Genomic DNA, 7,500 nt, shown 5'->3' on the forward strand with positions numbered 1-7,500 from the left:
ATTAGTCATGCATATGCTAAAATGCTGGCGAGATAGTAAACAAAAACCCAACCGGTTTCTCTTAACAAAACAACAAAATTCCACAAAGTTATACATCCTACAAATTAACGAATAATGACTCCCTAAAAACAACAACAACAACAACAAAAAAAAACAGCAATAACAACGAATAAATAAACAACACAACTAAAACAATATCTAACGAACACAGAAGGGGAATAAGAAATAAAAGAATAAAGAATACAGAGAGTGAAAATAAGGAGAGAGGAGAGAGGAAAAAGCGGAAAATGTTTACACAGAAAACGGCTTAAAAGGAAAATTGAGATCATGGGGTAGGGAGGCATATTCAAGGCCCGGATGGAATTATCAGACAATTTCATTAGTCCGGGAAGGGAGGGAGGGAGGGAGAAAGGGGGAAAAGGGAAGGGAAAAGATAGAAAGAAAGGGAGGGGGAAGGGAGGGAGGGAGAAAGGGGGAAAAGGGAAGGGAAAAGATAAGAAGAGAGGGAGGGAGAAAGGAGGGAGGGAGAAAGGGGGGAAAGGGAAGGGAAAAGATAGAAAGAAAGGGAGGGGGAAGGGAGGGAGGGAGAAAGGGGGAAAAGGGAAGGGAAAAGATAAGAAGAGAGGGAGGGAGAAAGGAGGGAGGGAGAAAGGGGGGAAAGGGAAGGGAAAAGATAAGAAGAAAGGGAGGGGGAAGGGAGGGAGGGAGAAAGGGGGAAAAGGGAAGGGAAAAGATAAGAAGAGAGGGAGGGGGAAAGGAGGAAAAGGGGAAGGGAAAAGATAGGAAGAAAGGGAGGGGGAAAGGAAGAAAGGGAAAGAGAAGGGAGAATAAGAGAGGGAGGGAGAAAGGAGGAGAAGGGAAAGAGAAATGAGAATAAGAAAAGGGAGAAGGAGGAAGGGGAAAGAGAGAGAAGAATAAGAGAGGATGAGAAGGGAAGGAGGAAAAAAGAAGGAAAGAGGAAGAGAAAGAAGATTAAGACAGGGAAAGAAAGGGATGGAGGGAGGGAGAAAGAAAGAAAAAGAAAGAGAAAAGAAAATAAGAAAGGGGGGAGAAAGAAGGAAAGGAAATGAAAAAGAGAGAAAATAGGGAATAGAAAGGGAAAGGAGAACAAGAGAGGGGTGGAGAAAAAGGAAAGGGGAAGAGAAAGGAGAATAAGAGAGGAAGAGAAGGGGGGGGGGGTAAGCAGGAAAGGGAAAGAGTGAGAAGAATAAGAAAGAATATGAGAAAGAGAGAAAAAGGAAAAGGAAAAAGGAAGAGAATAAGCATGGGAGGAAGAAGGAAAGGGAGGGAAATAAAGGAGAGAATTAAGAGAAAGGGAGAAAGGCAGGAGAGTGAGAAACAGTGAGAATATGAGAAGGGGGAGAATAAACAGGAAAGGGAAAGAAGAGGGATAAAGAGAGAGAATGCGAGAAGGGGAGAGAGAGAAGAGGGGTGTAGAATGAGACAAAGAAAGGGGGGAAGAGAGAGATAAAGCAAGGGTGAAAATTAGAGAGAAAGAGAGGCATTGCGGAGAATGAGAAATAGAGAAAAAGAGAGAAAGGGAATCGGGAAAAAAAATGAAAATAAATAAAACTGAAAGAAAGAGAAAGTACGAGAGAAAAGGATGGAGAGCGAACCAATAACCATGATAAGAAAGAAAAACAAAGAGTGGAAGATAGAGAGAGAGAGCGAGAAAGCGAAAGAGCGAAGAGGAGAGGGAGGACAATAGAACAAGAAAAAGAGAAAGAAAGGGAGGGAGGGAGGGAGGGAGGGAGGGAGGGAGGGGGAGAGAGAGAGAGAGAGAGAGAGAGAGAGGAGAGAGAGAGAGAGAGAGAGAGAGAGAGAGAGAGAGAGAGAGAGAGAGAGAGAGAGAGAGAGAGAGAGAGAGAGAGAGAGAGAGAGAGAGAGAGAGAGAGAGAGAGAGAGAGAGAGAGAGAGAGAAAGAGAGAGAGAGAGAGAGAGAGAGAGAGAGAGAGAGAGAGAGAATGAGAGAGAGAGAGAATGAGAGAGAGAGAGAGAGAGAGAGAGAGAGAGAGAGAGAGAGAGAGAGAGAGAGAGAGAGAGAGAGAGAGAGAGAGAGAGAGAGAGAAGGGGGGGGGGGGGGATAAGAATACAGGGATACAAAGCACTTCCCGAAGCATATAATAGAGAGAGAGAAAAAAGAAAAACAGTATATTATATAAACCAATAAAGTAAACAAATAACGACAAACATACATAAACAAATTAGACAAGGAAACCATATCATTTTCTTATCGACTGAAACCTCTATCTATCTTTACATAAAAAAAGAGAAAAGAGATAAAAACAAAACAAAAAAATTACGATACCCCGTTTTCGAATTCCTCTTCATCCTTTCATCCAAAATAATGCTTCGTGATAGTTATTCTGAAGGCCAAACGGTATCTCGATGTGATTTAAAGTTCCGATGAATATGTCTGCAAACCCCCCTCCCACCCCCTCCCCTGCCCCCCCCTTTTTTTTAACCCGGAAAATGGGGCTTTTGCTAGACTTACTGTTTGGATTATATAACAGTGGAATTCGGTCAAATGGACGATCAAATTTTGTGCAATATTATTGTTTTGTTATATAATATAATATGATATAATTTATATATTTATATTGAGAGAGAGAGAGAGAGAGAGAGAGAGAGAGAGAGAGAGAGAGAGAGAGAGAGACGAGAGAGAGAGAGAGAGAGAGAGAGAGAGAGAGAAGAGAGAGAGAGAGAGAGAGAGAGAGAGAGAGAGAGAGAGAGAGAGAGGAGAGAGAGAGAGAGAGAGAGAGAGAGAGAGAGAGAGAGAGAGAGAGAGAGAGATAAAGAGAGAAAGAGAGAGATAAAGAGAGAAAGAGAGAGATAAAGAGAGAAAGAGAGAGATAGAGATAGAGATAGAGATAGAGATAGAGAGAGAGAGAGAGAGAGAGAGAGAGAGAGAGAGAGAGAGAGAGAGAGAGAGAGAGAGAGAGAGAGAGAGAGAGAGAGAGAGAGAGAGAGAAAGAGAGAGAGAGAAAGAGAAAAAGAGAAAGAGAGAGAGAGAAAGAAAGAAAGAGAGAAAGAGGAAGTTTTTCTTTATTATTATTATTTTTTGTTTGTTTGTTCAGATTGGTGGATTTTTTCTTCTATTGAGGTGTGCAGATGTTTGCTTTATCATCACTATTGTTACTGTTATTGTCATTTTCATCACTGGTAATCATCATATCATCATCTCTATTATTATTATTCTTATGACTGTCATTACTATTATTAGCTCTAACGTTATTTGCGTCTTTCCGTTTGTCCATTCTCCTCGTTTCCATTTATCCACGACTTTTATCATTATTATTATCATCCGTACACTCATGTTTGTGTCCTCTCCCTTCTTTTATATGCCATTTTTGATTGACCATATTTCTCCATTTAATTCCATAACTGTTACAGAAAAACAAAACCTGGATTTCTTTTCCTCAACAATCTAACTCACTTCTTTGTATATTTTCGTTTCATTTTCTGTTTTCTGTTTTTTTTTTTTTTTTTTTTTTTTTTTCGTCGAACTTTATTCATTCATTTCACTGGCGAACGCATTTGGCATCCGCTTGTGCCTATGAACACGACCTTTAAGTCGGTGTGAACGCGCCCTTTTGTCTCTCTTTCTCTCTCTTTCTCTCTCTCTCTCTCTCTCTCTCTCTCTCTCTCTCTCTCTCTCTCTCTCTCTCTCTCTCTCTCTCTCTCTCTCTTTCTCTCTCTCTCTCTCTATTTATCTCACTCTCTACTTATGTATCTGTACCCAGCTATTTGTCACATGCTCACTCACTCTTCTTTGTCTCTCTCTCTCTCTCTCTCTCTCTCTCTCTCTCTCTCTCTCTCTCTCTCTCTCTCTCTCTCTCTCTCTCTCTCTCTCTCTCTTTCTTTCTTTCTCTCTCTCTATCTATTTATCTCACTCTTACTTATGTATCTGTACCCAGCTATTTGTCACATGCTCACTCACTCTTCATTGTTTCTCTCTTTCTCTCTTTCTCTCTCTCTCTCTCTCTCTCTCTCTCTCTCTCTCTCTCTCTCTCTCTCTCTCTCTCTCTCTCTCTCTCTCTCTCTCTCTTCTTCTCTATTGTCACTCTCTTCTTCTCTACTCTCTCTCCTTCTCTACCCTCTCTCCTTCTCTACTCTCTCTCCTTCGCTACTCTCTCTCCTTCGCTACTCTCCCTCCTTCTCTACTCTCTCTCTCGCATGAATAACGAAATCAGGCGAGTCAATTTCCCCAGCCTATCACACGGTGCGCAGAGCTACATCCCACCCCACCCCACCCTCCCCTACCTTCCTACCCCTATACCCACCACCTTCCTACCCCCTCCCCACCCCCAACACCCCCATCCACCTTCCCCCCTCCTCTACACCCACCACTTTCTGACCCAGTATCCCCCCCCCCCATCTCCCTCTGTACTCTCACCCCCCCTTTGGCTCTATCCCCTGTACCCTCCCCCTACCTCCCTACTACCCTCCCCCCCCTGACACCCTCACGTGCCCCCCCCCCACCCCACCCCTCTTTAGCTCCCGCAGGATGGTGTGAGGAAAGGGAACAACACCCATAAACTTCCTATTATCATCGTGTGCAGACATATCTCCTTTTTTTTCTCTTTTTTTCTCCTTTTTTTCTCCTTTTTTCTTTTTTTTTTTTTCTTTTTTCAAGTTTATCCATGTTTTTTTTTTTCCTGAACTTTCCCTTTTCTCTATCTCTCATTTTATTTTTTATATTTTTTTCTACGTTTTGTGTATGAATAGTTAATATTTATTCAAGATAGCTGGGTGACGAGGAATAAAGAAATGGAAGAGAGTAGAGAAATAAGAGGTAAAACTGAGTGAGCAAGCGAATGAGAGAATGAGAGAAAGAGAGAGAGAGAGAGAGAGAGAGAGAGAGAGAGAGAGAGAGAGAGAGAGAAGAGAGAGAGAGAGAGAGAGAGAGAGAGAGAGAGAGAGAGAGAGAGAGAGAGAGAGAGAGAGAGAGAGAGAGAGAGAGAGAGAGAGAGAGAAAGAGGGAAAGAGGGAAGGAGGGAGGGGGGAACGGAGGGAGGGAGGGAGGGAGGGAGGAACGGAGGGAGGGAGGGAGGGAGGGAGGGAGGGAGGGAGGAAAGGAGGTAGAAAGAGAGAGACAGAGAGAGAGGGAAAGTAAAACAGAGTAAGACAGACAGACAGAGACAGACAAACAAACAGAGAAACATACAGACAAACACAAAAATATCACAGGCCGGCTGGATGGATGGATGGATAGCACAGCGGGCGAAGGGGGAGGGGAAGGGAGGGGAAGGGAGGGGAAGGGAGGGGGAGGGAGGGAGGGGGTCACAGTTAAATTATGGCGAAATTAATTACCATGCAATAATTGCACATAGGGAATTATGCCGAGGGTGACCGTTTCATCACTGTAGCCCCGGATTATTGCAGTAATCAAATGAATAAATATGTATAAATTCGGTGTAATGACTTGACAGATATACTGACTGCTGACAGTGGCATTTTTATCTACCCTCGTTATCTCACGCAAGATGTCAATGCCACGTGATATGGGATATTTACATGACGGGCGGGGAAGAGGGGGGGGAGGGGAAGTGGGGGAGTGGGGAGAGGGGACAAGGGGAGAAGGGAAGAAGGGATAAGGGAAGAAGGGATAAGGGAAGAGGGGGGAAGGGGAAGTGGGGGAGTAGGGGGGGAGGGGAAGTGGGTGAGGGGGAGAGGGGAAGTGGGGGTGTGGGGAGAGGGGATAAGGGGAGAGGGGAAGAATGGATAAGGGAAGAGCGGGGTTAGGGGAAGAGGGGAGAGAGGAAAAGAAGGGGGAGGGGGAAGGGCGGTGTTCGAACCTGTGACACGGCCGTATATTGGCGCCCACCTGTTCGCGCTGAGTTATTAGGGAAGGCTAACTAGGTGTGTGCGTGTGCGGGGGGGAGGAGGGTGGGGGGGGATCGTGGGAGGGAGGAGGGAGGGTGGGGGTCGTGGGGGGAAGGAGGGAGGGTGGGAGTGAAGGGAGGAGCGAGGTATGGATCGTGGGAGGGAGGAGGGAGGGGGAGGGACTGTGGGGGAGGGAGGGAGGGGGGGAGTGAAGGGAAGGGGACGCGTATAGGGGGAGGAAGGTGTATGTGCTGTATATATAATTTTTCGTTCCCTCTTTCTCATTTTCTCTATCTACAAATCCACACTTATATAAATACATGTATACATACATACATACACACTAAAAAAGAAGGAAAAAACAACATAAAAAACATACATGTTTATACACATGTATATGGTTAAACATATCAATATATATATATATATATATATATATATATATACATATATATAATATAATATAATATATATAATATAATATATATGATATATACATATAATATATATATAATATAATATTAAATATAATATAATATTATATATAATATAATATATATATAATATAATATATATATAATATAATATATATATATATATATTACAATATATATACATATATACAATATATATATATATATAATTATATATACATATATATGCATATATACAATATATATATACACACACAGATATATACATATATACATAATATATTACATATATATATATATATATATATATATTATACATGTATTATATATATATATATATATATATATATAATATATATAGATATATGTATACATGTGTGTGTGTATATATATATATATAATATATATATATATATATATATATATATATATATATATATATATATATATATATATATATATTACATGCATACATACATATAATCACGTCTCCAGCGAAAGGCCATCAGAGCGCGCAGGCGACACAGCAGCAACAAAGATCTCCTTCTCAGCGATTCGAGAATTAATCGATGCCCGCGATTGATCACTTTCCAGAATATTCCAGCCGAGGAAGGTGGCAGGCTGAGCTGAAGGGGGGGGGGGGGGTAAGGGTATGGGTTGGGGGGAATGGGGGGGAGGAGGGGGAGGGGATTGACAAAGCCCCTGGAAATCCCTCCTCTGAACCATTCATCACTGCCCTGACGTATTACCCTCCCCTCCCCTCCATCTCCCCTTCTTTCACCCCTTCCCTCCCTCCCTCCTTCCCTCCTATCATTCCCCTCTTCACCTACAACACGGCATTTCCGAAATGACTCTCGGTAAAAAAAAAAAATAATAATAATAAAAAAAAAATATATATATATAAATACAAATATCTGCTTCTCCCTTATCCAGATGCCTTTCTAAGCAATATAACTCCATCTTGAAATTTGTGGGAACGATTCGACGGATTGCGAGATATGTCGGTCCCCTCCCTCCCTCCCTCCATCTCTTCCCTCCCTCCCTCTCTCCCCTCCTCCCTTCCCCTTATCTCTTTTCTCTCTCTCTCTCTCTGCCGTCCCCTCACTCCCTCCCTCCCTCCCTTCCTCGCTTTGGCCACTTTCTCTCTCTCTCTCTCTCTCTCTCTCTCTCTCTCTCTCTCTCTCTCTCTCTCTCTCTCTCTCTCTCTCTCTCACTCTCTCTCTCTCTCTCTCTCTCTCCC

Source organism: Penaeus chinensis, chromosome 37, assembly GCF_019202785.1.
Source record: "Penaeus chinensis breed Huanghai No. 1 chromosome 37, ASM1920278v2, whole genome shotgun sequence".
Lineage (NCBI taxonomy): Eukaryota > Metazoa > Arthropoda > Malacostraca > Decapoda > Penaeidae > Penaeus > Penaeus chinensis.